Genomic DNA, 17169 nt, shown 5'->3' on the forward strand with positions numbered 1-17169 from the left:
AGGAGTGAGGCTAGTCCCTCTACAGTACCATTGGACCAAGTATATGTGAAAAGGCAGAGATTGAATCCTTTGTCTGAGCAAGAATATGAAGAAACAGAAAGTGACATAACAGCTAGGAGAAGTGACACAGTGCAGACAACAGTAGCAGGAGAGACACCATCTACCTCTCAAACACAAGCACTAAACAGGCAGCCAAGTGTAGCAAGTGTAGAAGTGTCATCACTAAGGACAGTTTCAGAGCAAAGCCAGGATTTGAAAGAAAAGTACAAAGAAATTAAGGCTAGGAATGAGCAGCTCAAAGCTCAAACTTATGCCAAATATCTGAAAATGGCTCCTACAAATCAGACAAGGTTGATGTCAGCCTTTGACATCAAAGAGGGAAAAATGCAGATGAGCTTTTTGAAGCCAACAGTACAACAGCCAAAGTCTATGGCTGATTATTTAAAAACAGATTTTGAAGTTCTTGCTAGAGACATCCACCCAATTGATCAGATTGAGCTCCATAAGCAAACGAGTGAGATGGTCTATTCCACATTGACTAGTAAAGCCATGATTGCACATCAGTTGCAGAATTCTCTAAGTAACACTACAACGCAGTTGCAGTTGGAAAAAGCCTCTTCTCAGGCTAAGGACACTAGGATAAAGTCATTAGAAGACCTGGTGATTGAGTTGGGTCATAATCCCAAAGATGTTAAAGCAGCTGAGAGTTTGATAAAGAAGAAGAATGAAGACATTGTTGCACTCAGGAAACAACTCAAACTTCCTCCCCTCATACATCCACAAACTGCAGAAGTCATTGAGAAACAAAATGAGGAGGAACTTATGGACTTGGTCCTTAAGTTGAATGAACAACTGAAAGAAACAGAGCAAGAGTTGGAAAAAGCTTTGCAGTCTAAACAAGGTGAGTCGACCACCATGCCTCAGACTGTAGTACCCATAGTTTCTACAGCAGTGCCATCTACTATTGCAGCAGCTTTGGCACCCAACATTCCCCTAACAATAGCTCTTCCAGTAACAGCAACAGCAGGTACATCAGAAGCAGCAACAACTTCAACAAAGCAAACAAAGGACTTAATCAAATCCATGGAGGAAATTAAAATCCAAGCAACTGAGATACAGAAATTAAAAGAAATGGTTACTAGCTTGGAGCATAATTATGAGATATCACAGATTAACTACACTGAAGAAGAGAGAAAGAACAAAAGGATGAGTGATAGAATAAAAACATTAGAGAAGGACTTAACATTTGAAAAGCCCTTAAGCGATATTAGAGAGATTTTATGGACCAATATCATTGATTCCATCAATGATATTTGGTCTTCTATTCAGATCATTTTTGAACATATTGAGTTAGTTAAACGAGCTACTAAGGCCATACAGAAGACCAGGGAAGAACTGGGAGACAAGCTTGAAGAGGCAACTCAATTGATCAACTTTTTGAATAGAAAAAGCAGGCAACAACTGGAACAATGGGAGATCGAGGATCGAACTGGTACTATCCTTGAAGTGAAGAAAGTTCTTACTAAAAAGAACTTAATGCTTAACCTGGAAAGAAGATGTCAAAGTATTCAAGACGACATAGATGAATTCTTGGTAAAATTTGACATTCTAAGGGATAAAGGACTTCCAAACCCACTGGTCATAAATGACAAGCTGATGACTCAGGTAGACTACATTGATAAACTGCACCAGCAAGCCAAAAGTCAAGCCATGTCTTCCATAGTGAAAGTACTACCCACTGGAAAAGTGTTATATGATGGTTAGAAAATCTTTTCTATATTGAGCATGAAGTGAAACACTTGTTCACAACCTAGCCCAATTTTGCAAAGCACACTGAGGCTGATGAAATATACAGGAAATTGACCAGGATGAAGATACCAAATGAAGAATGGTGGACCAATATGCTCGAAATCCTATAATTTACTATGGTAACTCTGAGGTAAATAGAAAATATTCACTGAGGTAAAGTCTGGTAAACAGGTAAAGAGTATCAGGAACAGGTAAAGAGTATCAGTAGGGAAAAGTAAGCAAGGATCCAGCACACAATTACTAAAGCAACAACAAGAGGCAAATTCGAGTTTCAACCTCCAACTCTTCCATGAATAAAGGGACAACAACAATCAGTTTTACATCTGTCTCTATATTTTTGTAAAAGATATTTTGTATTCCCTAGAATAAATCTCATGTAGTTATGAGATATTTTTGATGTAATTTTTGTATAAATACTTATCCATTCGAAGTATTGAGGATGGATTCTATAACATCTCTGTAAATCTATGCTATCAAGCTGAGAAATCTTTTGTACTCAAATCTAGATTTTTTCTAGAAAAGGAATGAAAGTTGAGCACATTTCATCAGATTCTCGTGCAGTATAATTGCAAATAAGTATTCTATCCTTGTGATTTTATGTGTTTTCAATATGTTTCAATGTTTCATGCATCTAAAATCTAAATGGTAAAATAGTCAAAGTATATCAGAATTAGCTTTATTGCTCTCTGCTATCAACAGTCTACCATTTATATGTTTTCTTCTAAACTATTTTGATAAAGGAATTCTTAGTTTCTCCTCTATCCTTATAGTTTTTCTCTAATAAGTCCCTGGTATAGGATTCTTAATTTCCCTCTACTAGTTGACCTATCTTCCTTTCCTCTTTCTAATCCTAACTTGAGAATTCTTGATTTCCTTCTAGTTTTGAGCAGAAATATCACCCATTCGAGCCCCAAAGTTTGTTTTTTACTCTGTTATCCAGCCTGTTGAACTCATACCTCAGCAATTTGACTTATTCCAATGAACTATCCCTGTTTGACTCCATAGCCCAATGGCCTAAAAGCCTAGTTTTTCCATTTGTTTCAGAACTCCACCACTCTCAAACAAACAACCTCCTTGAACATTAATACTAGCCTAAAATCCTTTCAAAAATAGCTAAATCGTAAAGAGAGAGCCTTCTCTGGACTAGGTGGGCTAGCACCTAAGCCAAAAAGTTGGTTTGTGGTTACCTTAGATCCTTTCCTTCTTCCAATAACTTTAAAGGAAAATTTGAGTGATAACACAACCATTCACACTTCTTCTCCAACCATTCAAACTTCAGTTATTTCTCTTTCTTTGCCATTTCACTTCTTATATTTTATAGATCCATCATAGCCACCACTTTGATAGAAAAGTTGTTTATCGACTTACAACATCGCTCTTGATGATACTAATCTAAATGCGTCTTAGGAATTTCCATTTCCTTCTACTTAGATCTTAGTTACCCTGGCCAAATGGTGAACCATAACCTTTTTCTATCTGACATTGCACTCTCTATGGTCAATTATATATATATATATATATATATATATATATATATATATATATATATATATATATATATATATATATATATATATATATATATATATATATATATATCTATATATATATATATATATGTATATATGTATATATATATGTATATATGTATATATGTATATATGTATATATATATATATGTATATATATAGATATGTATATATGTATATATATCTACATATATACATATATGTATATATGTATATATATATATAGATATATATACATATCTACATATATACATATATACATATCTACATATATACATATATACATATATACATATATATATATATATATATATATATATATATATATATATATATATATATATATATATATATATATATATAATCGAGGCAAGATTTGATTCTTGAGGGTAGAATGCCTACACAAGGAGTTTATTTCCATATCTACCCAAATATAGACACTATGAAGTTGATTCGCTCTTGCCAAAGGATTTAATTCACAATCTACTCTGAATTGATTTGCAATTAAAACATTTGTGTGAGTTTATAAGGCTCTGATATGAGGTGTCAATGGTGAATATTGGTCACTTCCAACCCTCCTACACTTAGATCCTCTTCTCCACTATATGGTGTACCGAATCGCACTTTGACTTATGAAATTATGGTTAATACATTTTTTGTATGAATAGACTCCATGTTCCATTAAACTCCTTCGCCTTCCTTGGAGTAGGCCATAGGCATGGGATTTGAGACCTGAGGTGTCGACTTTGGAGGACCCTGTAGAATTATCTTGAAGATTATTATCTCTAACTTAATGACCAAATTGGTCATTTTTTCTAATCAAAATCATTTTTAGGAACTTCATGGCATAGGGGAAAATAATGTTTGTGATTGGTCCAAATCCATTATTCCTTGCTTCAAAATTGCTCCTTTATTGGCCAACTTGTCTAATTCTAAATTCAATTTCCTATAGATATGATACAAATCTATCTCCTCAAATTTCCTTAGTTGCAAGGCTATCATTTAGAGTATTTCAATGTCAACCATTCCTACCCCAAGCTTTAGTTTGGTGACTTGCTTTATTACTATCATTGAATCTCCAAATACCAACATTCTCTTTATACCCTTGGTAATGGCCAAGTCTAGTCCTTTCCAAAGGGCTAGATATTCAACCTAGTTGTTTGTTAGAATTCCAACCCCCAAGCGAACTATGTCTCTCTTTGTTCATCAGGGTTGAAGATTACCCATTCCACTCCTGCCAACCCAAAATTACATTATACTATTTAAAGATACAATTTAAACAATTAAAAATTAAAGCATAAGTATATAAAAAATAATTAAATTAGTTAAAATAGATCTTAACTATTTAAATTTATTGATCATAATATTTATAAGAATTCATAATAAAAATGATCTATTTAAAAAAAATTAAAAAAATATCATAGATTAGACTGACAATATTAGAGTGTGAATTATTAATTTTCTCACTATGAATATGTGTGGTAAACAATCTAACTAATTCACTTTTGCACGAGATTAAATTTAAGTTCCTTTATAATGACTTTTAAAGTGTCAGTGTTTTAGTTTGAATATTATTTAATTTTTTTCAATATTATTACAATGAATTCCAACCATTCTTATTACTCCACTAAGAAATAGACTAAGTACATTTTTACATTTGAAATCTAGATAATATCTATGAAGATTAAAAAATGCAAGATTTTTTTAGATTCATCAAAATTAATAATAATCCCAATCTGAAAATGGCATCCAAAAAGTATAATTGTTGGTATCCCGAAATATTGAAAGAAGTGATTATTTCTAAAGGCATCATTGGTTGGATCCCACTGGCCTCGAAGCACAAATTTACCTAGGGTATTTTCACTTTCAAATAGGCTACGTTAGAGATAAATACCATGGGAAAAAAACCATGGGTTCTCATAAACTTAAAACTCGAAAACTGTTGGTAACTTAACCAAGACAAGTTTACCTAAACCACTCGAACAATCCCCCCCACCCCTTAAACTTCACTCAGAGAGATTAACTAGTCCCAATCACTCATCAACCATCTCACCAGAAATCTCACATTTCCCCCCTCAAGTTAGGATACCAATACACTTGCCACCCCGATACCTATCCAAGTGGTCTATTCCACAACTTGATGACTTCATGTACCACTACATTTCATGTACGTATGATTAAAGTCTTAAAGCCTTATAACACTCCATGCTCATGTGAAACATGTATGCTTGATAAAGAGGTCTTCAACTTCCTAGGGAAATACACCTTCTTGGATGAAAACCCTTAGGGTGTTCACATGCCATTGTTTTTATCACGCCAACGCAACTCATGGCTCCTTCACTATCCTCAAACCATTGAATCCATATTTGTTTTCTCATCCATACGACCAATCTCTCCCTAAATCTCTAGCTTTGTCGATCCATGCCTTGACCTAGATTTTCAACACCATATATACTTGCCATCTCTAGCTCTGATATTCACCAGGCTTTGCTAAAATTTGTTAGGATAAAAAAACACAGAGAGAAGTGGTAATGTCTAAAGACACTGTTGCTTGGATCCCACTAGCCCTGAAGAACAAATTTACTTGGAATATTTTCACCTCTAAAGACATTTTTGTCTAAAGACACTATTGCTGGAATCTCAATGGTCACTAGAAAAAATTAACATGGAGTCTTTCCTCCTTTAAATAAGATACAATAGATATGAATACCATGGGAAAACCATGGGTTCTTATGAACTTGAAGCTCAAAAACTGCCAGTAATTTGACTAAATCAAGTTTACCCAGACCACCCTAACACTAATAAACCTGAATTTCATCAACACACTTCAGTTATTGCACTAGAGACTTGATATGCTTATACAAGTATTTATATTTTTTATTCAACTATTCAACATAGAATTTAATTTTTTATTCTCATCATTTACCTAATTTATATCTACCACAACTATTGTCATTTGCAATAAGTATAATCTATATTTCCCTAATTTCTAATCAACACAAATAAATGATTTCATTAATATTATTTAAGACTATATCTACCCAATTTCTAATCAACACAAACAAATGATGCAATTTCTATAACCAACCACCACACTATAGAGGGAAAACTCAACCACATGGGGGATTAAATCTAATCCCAAGTCATGGCCAATACTTTAATGGCTAATATTTTTCAAATGACGAGTAATTATATGCAAAAGGATGGTTATGGTTGAGGTTTAAAGGACAAATAAGTTTAACTAATAGAAGATATTACACAAGGAAGTTTAACTCAATCAAGGTACTACTTTTTCATAACACTTACTATTTCATCTAAATAGTCTATTGTAAATAAACCATTTCATATATTAATTGGACTACAGATTTAAAAATACAATTTAAACAACAAAAAATGACAACCTAACTGTATCATAAACAATTAAAATAGTTAAAATAGATCTTTAGCTATTTAAATTTATTAATCATAATATAATACGTATAGGAAATCACAATAAAAATTCTCTATTCAAAACAATAAAAAAAATATCATAAATTTAGTTGACAATATTAGAGTGTGTTATTATTTGTGTTACTGTTACCGAAGTGAATATAATTATATGTGTTATTATGAATCGTGGAAAAATAAGAGATACGCTAGGTTCGCCCGTCAACCAGCGAGTTGGTCTACATGTCTTACCGAACAACGAGTTTTGTTCCCGTCTCTCATATCATAAGTGGTAATGTGACTTACTCATCCTTTCATGAGATTAAATTCTAGTTCCTCATTAATGAATTTTAAAGTTTCAATATTTTAATTTTCATCTTGTTTAAAAAATTTATATTTTATTATAGTTAATTTCAACAATTTTTATTACGCGGTCAAGAAACGAACTCAATAGACTTTTGAATTTAAAATCTATGAGGATTAAAAATGTGATATATTTTTTGAGATTCATGAAGGTTAATAATAATCCCAAGTTGAAATTGACTTCCAAAATAACAATATAAGAAACTTAGCTTTCATCAACGCACTTCGGTTATTGAACTAAAGACTTCGTATGCTTATAAGTATTTGTATTTACTATTTAACTCTTCAACATAGAAATCAAATTTTTATTTTCATCATTTACCCAATTTATCTCTGCCACAATGATTGCCATATGCAATAAGCATAAACTAAATTTCCCTAATTTTAAATCGACACAAATAAATGATGCTATTACTATAATTTAATATCAACAATAAGAAATAGATTTCCCTAACTTCTAATAAACACAAAAAATGATTTCATTGCTATAACCCACCACCATATTGTAGAGGGAAAACTCTAGCCGCTTGGGACATTAAATCAAAACCCAGTCAAGGCTAATAATTAGATGGCTAAGTTTTTCCAAATGAAGGGTAATTATACACAAAATGATGATTACAACTAAGGTTAGGCAATTTAATAAATCGAAGAAATTATTATTCTCATAACACTTATCATTTCATTTAAATAGACTATAGTAAATAGACCATTTAATTTAATAACTAGATTAATATATTTAAAAATATAATTTAAAAAATAAAAAATGACAACATAACTATATCATAACGAATTAAAATACTTAAAATAGATCATAAATATTAAATATTTAGATTTATTGATCATAATGTTTATAAGAATTCATAATAAAAATTATCTATTTAAAAATAATAAAATAATGAGATATTAGGTTGAAAATATCAGAGTGTGCCTTATGATTGATGCAACAACAATACTAAGATCCAAAGGGCTCATGAAATTTCTAAGGGGAAACAAAATTTCCCTCAAATATAGTTTACATAAATTAGGGATTTCGTGTGATTACATTTTCCCTAATTCTAGAGAGAATCTAGATCCTTAGGTTGTTTTGGTGAGTTGGTGTTATGGCCAAGTGGGTTTTTGTAAAAATGACATGTTTCGGGTGAGGTGTTAGTAGTGTTGGGACAAATGTGCAAACAGTTTGGTTATGTTACGATATTTTCTAGCCTATAAGAAATTATATATGGGTGTACAAATAGGTAACATAAGTAGCTTAGGTAGCAGGAGCTTGAAAAAGGGGCATGAGAGCTTGTAGCTGGAAACGATAGACTATGAAATTCTCTTTAGATATGTTTGGTCATGACTAATAGAAATGAATTTGAATTACGTTTGCATACATGTTGTGTAAATGGCTTGATTTCTAGTGTAGTGTGTAATGTTCTCTGAGTATATAATGCACAATTGAGGTACATATAGATAGCGAGCTTGTCCTATTTTAATAATGAGGAGGGGACTCATCAATTTGATATGAGGAAAGAACCTTTCAAATAGCAGATAAAAAGTAGAGAAGATGTCGTGGATAGTAATAAAGTGAATCCCAACTTTGGGCATGCCGTCCTCACTAATGATCATAGTGTGCATGAAGGGTTCCATGGTAAGGTTCCAAAGAGAGTGAATATTATCAATTTTGCGTGAGGGAAGAATCTGGTAATGAAACCCCCCTTTTTCTTACATCATGGGGAAAATACCCCTTCGTACATGATAAAACATCCATATAATTATTTTGTGGGTCAGAGCCTTATCACAACCCCCCTCCTCTCCCACCCTCCCCCTTCCCCCTCCATCCCCCCACTTCCCTACCCCCCACTCGCCCTTCTAACATAAGGGGTCACGTCATCGTGGTGTTGAGATACTCTGGCAACAGATCCTCAATAGAAGGCAAATGACTTTGCTCTTTAGGATCTTCAATCAATGAAGGTTCATACAATCTCAAGTTTTGCACATTAATGACTGAATAGATCTGCATATAAGCTAGTAAATCACAACAAAAAGCATTTTCACCAATTTTATCAAGTATCTTGAAAGGTCCATACATTATTGGTTTTAGCTTCTTACCTTCACCTTGCATTATGTCTTTGCTGATGTACAGCCAAACTTGATCACCAACTTGAAAACTATGCTAAACTAGATGCTTGTCATGTCTTGCCTTGTACTTGGCTTGACTTCTTTCTAGCCGTTCCTGTACTGCCTGGTGAATTTCCTATATTTGTTCAATGAACTTGGTTGCCTTGTCCACATCACTGTGTCCATCAACTGCTATGTCTTTACCAAAGACAAAATCCAAGGGAGACTTTGGTATAAAACCAAAACAAGTCTCAAAAGGAGATCTTTGAGTAGAAGAGTGCTTGGCACGGTTGTAAGCATGCTGTACATAGAACAAATGCTCATCCCAAAGCTTGGGATGCTTGTTGCGATAGCCTCTGAGCAATTGGATCACTGTCCTGTTGACCACTTTTGTTTGTGGATGAAATGTTGTGCTCTTCTTCAACCTGGTGTCCATCAACTCCCATAAACTTGACCAAAACTTCCCAACAAATAGAGAATCTCGATCAGATACAATAGAAGTGGGTAAACCAAAATGAACCCATACAGTCTGAAAGAAATTTTTTTTTGTTTGTTCAGCTGTAACCTGCTTGTTACAAGGTATTAAAATGCACATTTTACTGAACCTATCCACCACAACATACAAATAAGCATGACCTTTTCTAGATTTTGGAAATCCCCCAACAAATTCCATGGAAACACTTTCCCAAGGACGAGAAGGAATTGGAAGTGGAGTGTACAAGCCTAATTTTCTATTACTGGGCTTTCTTGTAGCACACATAGTACATCCTTTGATATATCTAGAAACTGTCTCATGCATTCTTGGCCAATAACAAAACCTTTGCAATTGTGCAACTATTTTACTTACACCAAAATGACCTGATATAAGAGAAGTATGTGCTTCTCAAATTATGCTAACTCTTTTAGTTTGTGGAATGCATAACTTTCCCAAATTATATAAGAGTTGGTCCTTTACATAATAATCCAATTCTTCTACTTGCTTGCCATGACTTAAAGTTGCATATACATCTTTAAAATCTACATCTTGAGCATATTGTTCAATGTAACTTTCATGCATTACTGAGTTATGCTTAAGTATAGTAGATGCATTTATGATTGGTCTTGACAACATGTCTGCAACCTTATTGTGTATGCCCTTCTTATATCTGATGACAAGATGGAATTGTTGTAACTATAATGTCTTGATTGCTGCAATTTAGTTTGTGAGTGCAAATATTGAAGTGGTTGATGATCTGTATGTATGATTGTTTCTTTACCCATTAGGTAATGTTTCCACTTTTTCACACTTTGTACTAATGCATACAATTATTTATCATATGTGGGATATTTAACTACTACAGAAGTAAATGTCTCAGAATGATAGCATATGGGTTTTTTGTGTTGCATCAACACTGCTCCCATGGCATAGTCATTGGCATCTGTCTCAATCTCAAATGGATGTTGAAGATCTGGCAGTGCTAATACTGGTGCTGTACTAATTCTCTATTTTAAGGTGTCGAAGGCTTTCTGTTGTTTTCCTCCCACTTAAACACCTGTTTCAATCCTGTTAAATCATTTAATGGAGCTGCAATCAAAGAAAAGTTAGCAATAAACTTTCTCCAGTATTGTGCTTCCCCTAGAAAACTCCTAACCTCTGTAGCAGATTTGGGTTTAGGCCAGTTCACAATGACTTCAACCTTAGAGGGATCTATCTTCAATTCACCACCCCCTACAATATGACCCAAATAATTTAAAGATGTTCTGCCAAATTCACATTTTGATAGTTTTACATAGAGATTTTCTCTTTTTAAAACATCTAAAGTTTGCTTTACATGCTTTACATGGTCTTCCCATGTCTTACTAAAAACAAGAATGTCATCTAAATAAACAATTACAAAATCATCAATAAAAGGTCTGAGTACATCATTCATAACTCTCATAAATGTAGCAGGAGCATTAGTTAAGCCAAAAGGCATAACCAACCATTCATACAGTCCTTGCTTTGTCTTGAAAGCAGTCTTCCATGCATCTTGTTCTGCAACTCTGACCTGATGATAACCACTTCGCAAGTCTAACTTAGAAAAGTAAACTGCTTCTTTCAATTGATCTAATAAATCATCAATACGAGGAAGAGGATAACGATTCTTGATCGTTATTTTATTTAGTGCTCTATAATCAATGCACATTCTCCATGAACCATCTTTCTTTCTCACCAGCACGATTGGAGATCCACATGGTGATGTGCTTGGTCGTATAAACCCTTTATCGAGCAACTCCTATACCTACTTCTTTATCTCTGCATTCTCTAAAGCTGACAACATGTACATTCCAATGTTAGGTAATGGAGCATCTTGCTGCAAACAAATATCATTTACTATTTCTCGCTTGGGTGGCAGACCTTTAGGTTCTTGAAATAGAACATCATACTCTGCAACAAATTTAACTAAATCAACTTTCTTTTTAGAATCACAGCCTTCAAATGCATTGGATTTTTCAGGATCCTTTGCTTTTACAACCATTAGTAAAAATTGCTTACTTGAATTCACAATTCTTTTCATCTGTCCTGAGTTTATGAGAGAATAGTTACCCTTGAGTTTATGAGCTATTACAATATATTCCATTCCGTCTTTAGTGAGTTGATACTTTTCAGCTCTATAGCAAATTTCCCTATCATACAAGTATGGACTTCCCAAAACAATACCACATATATCCAATGGAACTATACGTAACTCAACCTCATCTACAAATGTTGATCCAATAGCAAACCTAAGTTTACATTGTCTCGTTACTTGTAGCTTTGTTTTATCACACACCCAACCTAATGGATATGGCTTCTCATGAGGTTTTGTTTGTAATCCAAACTTCTTTACAATTGTTTCAGAAATCAAATTTACATGTGATCCACTATCAAACAAAGTATCAATCTTATTGTGCTTGGAAATTACTCTAATACGAAAAAGTTCATTTCTTTCTCTCTCATTAGTTTCATTATCAACAGATTGTGCAGAATTACTTGTGGATGATTAAGAATCTTTACCTTTAATACCTGTAGTTGTAACTGTTGTTTCATCGCCTGAATCTAATCCCAAATCTTGCTAAATAGCTGCAGCATTCTTTTTCTTCCTTGCACCGAACTTCTTAGGTCTCCATTCTAGATGCAAAAGCCAGCAGTGTGCCTCATCATGTCCTTCTTTCTTGCAATGAGTGCATGAAGGTTCATCCTTCTGTACAATGTTTTATTTCCTCTCCTTCCATTTCAGTTTCTTCTTTTCCTTGCTCTTGCTTACAGAATATTTAGATGATCCCCCACCCTCTGGGTTTACATTCTTACCTCTATCTTCTAGATGCGTGGCTTGAACTGATACATCATCTAAGCTAGTGGGATTAAACATGAGAATAGTATGCTTTAAATAAACATGCAGACCACCTATATACTTCGATAAAGTCTTAGGTGAGTCCAAGGATATACCTAGAGTTAAAGCTCTTTTCCTGAATTCCTGAGTATAACTTTGTACAGTTTGACCCTTCAACTGGCGAAGAGTTTGCCAACTCATCTTTGCTTGCTGCATGTAAGCCAAAGGATAGAATTGCTTTTTGATAGTAGAAACAAATTCATTCCAGGTAGAAATGATTTTACCATGTTTTTGTAGATCAACTTGTGTCTTACCTTCCCACCATACTAGTGCAGTTCCTCCAAGTCGAAGCCTAGCCAATTGAATCTTCCTCCTTTCTGAAACAATGCTCTACACCCTGCAATATACATCAATTTGTTGCATCCAATTATCCAGCTTCTTTGCATTTAGTTCTCCATCATAAAGTGGCAAATCAAACTTCACACCTAATTTAATCAAAGCAGTTTTCTTCCTTTTCTTATCAGGGCTAGTTTTATGCAAAGAAGATGATGAGGAGGATGATGGTGATGATGGAGGAGATGGTGGAGAAGGCATTTATCCTTTTCCTTTTCCTTCTGGAGAGGCAACTAGAAAAGGTTCCTCTGTTCCTTTGTCTGGTTTATGTGTTGAAGTGCTTCCACCTCGACCCTTCTTAAATTCCAGATACATCTCTTCCACCATGGCTCGCAGAGCCATAAGACTATCAATGAATTGAGATTCTGATCCCAGTGGAGCTTCTTCTGCCATTCTCCTCTGATAGTAGACTCTTCCAATCCCTGGATTAGCCTCAACAAGTTCTCCTTCTCCTAGTTTGAGCTTTAATATAGTTAGCATTCAAAATCCAGAACAAGCTTGTCTAACCTTAACAAAACCAAATGCTCTGATACCACTTGATCTGAAAATGAGATCTTAAATCTATATTAAGGTATTACAGACTCATGTGCAAGAATGCCTATATTACTTAGTGCAAAGGATCGAAAAGATTCAGAATAATATAGACAATGAGCAGTTATAAAACATAATAAACACACACTTCAAGACAACAAATAATCAAGGAGTTCACCAGACTTCCTGGCTACATCTCCTGGTCCAGCGTTCAATGTCAACCTCTATATTATGTCTTCAAGAGCAGATTATTACAAGTGTGAGCTCAAACTAAGTCTCAACACAATAGTGACAAAACAACAGGGATTTACTTGAAATCCTCAAGTCTACCAGAGTACACAAACTCTCCCTCTTTCTCTCTATCTTCTACTTTCTCTTGCTCTCTCTCTGTCTGAGCAACTGCTTCCCCCCTGCTCTCTGCCATTGAATGGATTTTAAGCCTATTGGCGCTGTTGGTTTAGCTCCATTCTCGGGCTTTCAGGCTCCCGGCCGCTGTCTGTTCAAATCCCTGTAGAGCATTAAACAATCATTACAAAATGCTCTAAGGTATGGTGGTCACTTGTTTTTGAACAGCAAGGACCACTGGTGCGGGTGAAATCCCAAAGAATCGCTTCTCTGTTTACACAGAAAAATACACAGGAAACAATGGAAATTTTTGTCAAGTCAGACTTCAAATGATATTGAATCCGACCTATAATCCTATCAGGTCTGTTGTTGCATCACTATTGCAAGTTGCAAGCACCCATATGCCATGGTTTCCTTTGTATTTGGGTTTATAACAGAAATACGCAAAATACATTAAAACACTGAAAAACCTGACAAATGCTTTTATATTGGAACTCAAATATTATAGAGCTGCATCCATAATTCCTTTTAGGTCCAGCTTTATTGCATGTTGCTTCACTTCCCTGATCTCCAATCTCCGATCGCTCCGATCGGCCTTATCGGCTATCGGCCCATCGCATCAGCGTATCGCATGACCCATAGTCCATTGGCATCACCCCTTGTGTTGGTTTGATGTGATATTGCGATGCAATAAATCGTAATCGTATATTGCTTAAGCCTCAAGCCCTCGGTAAGCCCTCCTTTGTGTTATAGTGATGCTATATTGCAAGTTGATTTGGGTTGTTGATCTGCGCGCTCGACCAACGGTCCTCGTTAAATTGCATTGGTCGCTATCACGATTTCCATAAGGCCGCATCCGATATACTCTGCTGGCCTGCTCCAATTGTGATATCCCAATTCAATCTGGACTGTTGATTTGTCTAATCCAATGACTCCTGTGCAACACATTTGAACCTCTGATAGTTCTATTTTCCACCATTCTTTCACTGTTTTCCCTTGCAATAGTGTTTCCAATAGTTAATATACATGAAGACTTAGAGGCTTTAGGATCCATTTTGGATCATGAACACACCTCACTGTTTGATCCTCCACTATTTCCTAATCAGTTATAACTAGTTAAACTCACAATAACTCAAATTAACTTAAACAGATTGCTAAAAATTAGCAATCAATCATAACTAAACATAACTCAAATGTCTCCAACTTTAATTAACTAATTTAACTAAATGATAAGTTCTATATCACTTCAGTTAATTTCCTCCAAGTATTTTATTGAAATTGGAATTTGAATTTCTCCTAATTTGATTAAGGAAAAATTAATTTAGGAATTTATTGCTACATTTTCAACAGTAGAATCCATAATCGTTCTCTCTAGTTGGACAAGGAATACATGACACATCTCCATTATATTCATAATATTGCAGGTTTATCGATGGATGAAGAAGATGTCTCAATGGACTTCCAATGAACTTATAAGCATGGGAAGAATATAGGAATTGCAAATTTGTATGAGAAGTATGGTACCATCATAAGGGTTATGGAGGTATCGTGAAACTTATTAATAATGGACAAATAAAGTTTTCTTGCTACCTCATTGTAGGGAAGGTGACCCAACACCACGCTAAGGGTGAATACACCCTTGCTTCCATCTCTGTAGTTGATTTTTGTGCCCAAGGTGAACGCTTAAATTGGTGCAAGTTTTAATTGGATGAACTCTTCTTTAATGCATGCAAATAGGTTTATAATCACAGGGGATATTTCACTTACGAGTATTTGATTGCATCCATCACCATGATGAAGTGGTACACCCCTGAAGGTCATGTTTTGGTTGAGATTATAGATGGTGACGATGTAGCTCTTTCTTTTCCTCCTTCAAAAGCTTTTTCCATCTTTGCAAATGTTTCCTTCAATAAAACAACCTTTGAAGGTTGGTACAACAATATGATTGGTGCTACTCAGACCATGAGGATTCCTCAATCCATTTTGGATAGGCATGCATACCAAATGTGGTTCGATATTGACCAAAATAATTTGTATGTATGCCCAAGGGTAATCGACAAACACACATTCTAGATGTGGGAACTACCTTTTCATATGATAGAAGAGGCCTTTCATAGAGAGGTTATGTGCAACACCCCATGCCACATTTATGCACTTTTACAAGCTCTCCAGGGTAAACATGAGTCAGGAGTTACTATGCATGACCTCACATCTAAGTTCCAGTTATTAAACTGGGGCATACGATACTGGCAACCTTCTGCAACCTCCAAGGGACATCTGATCACCTAGATGTCAGAAACAATCCGTTGGTCATATTTCCCTCAGCTCAAGCCATAATTTACTCTAGTTTACAACCCAACCAAACACATTCCAAGCTATTCATGTGGCCAAAAGGTTTCAGTCACATGCACAAGCCTTCTTCCATGTGGCTATAGCTAAAAATGCTTAGTTCTGTTGATGCAACAAAGGACTCTATTCCATATTTTTAGGCTAGTCTTCAGGCCATTTCCTAGATCTACCCAGACCTTTATAGAACTTTGTCATACATGTACAAGAGCCTACAAAATCAATTTCAAGGCTCTAATCATACTCAAACTTACAAAATACACAATAGAAATTTATTCAAACACTTTGTAAACGAAGTACATGTAGCTCATGAATGCATATATGTTCAATATTTGATTAAGATCATTGGAGAATCATCAAGAAGGATTGTTTCCCTCTATTACTAGCTGCAACAACACAATTTATCTCATGCATTCATATAAGATAACTAAGATCCCATTAGACCATGGAATGGATACATAATAAGAGCACATCATAAAATGAGAAATATACCATGCATGTAACCAACTTTTAACTAGAATGGAACCATGAAAAACTAGTCATAAAATCTTACATAAAATTAAGAACTTGTGCTCATTGATATCAATGAGAATCAACAAATAATAATAGATGAAAATGCCAACCGAGTCAGGGACTTACACATACCAGCCAACCATAGATTGGTATGAACCAAATATTTATTTCAGCCAATCACCCCCGTGCCATATTTCAAGCATGAATGTGATATCTCACGGGATAAACTAAACATAAGAAAGCAAGGACTCCATAAGGTAATCCACATACACCCTCAAGCCATTATGTTCTCAGCTAAATCTATCTAGAGATCACCAAACCAACACAAGTATGGATACCTTTGATTTTCTTCACCCTTCCCAGAGGAATTTTCCTATCTCTACCCACCTGTCAAGGGCTTCCTGGAGAAAATAATCTCCACCCCAAACCCTTGGTATTTTTCTAATACTGCCTCACCCAGATCCAAAATATTCTGGAAATCC

This window comes from Pinus tabuliformis, chromosome 8, assembly GCF_031772625.1.
Source record: "Pinus tabuliformis cultivar Carrire ecotype Pingquan chromosome 8, CPIR1, whole genome shotgun sequence".
In the NCBI taxonomy this organism is placed as follows: Eukaryota; Viridiplantae; Streptophyta; class Pinopsida; order Pinales; family Pinaceae; genus Pinus; species Pinus tabuliformis.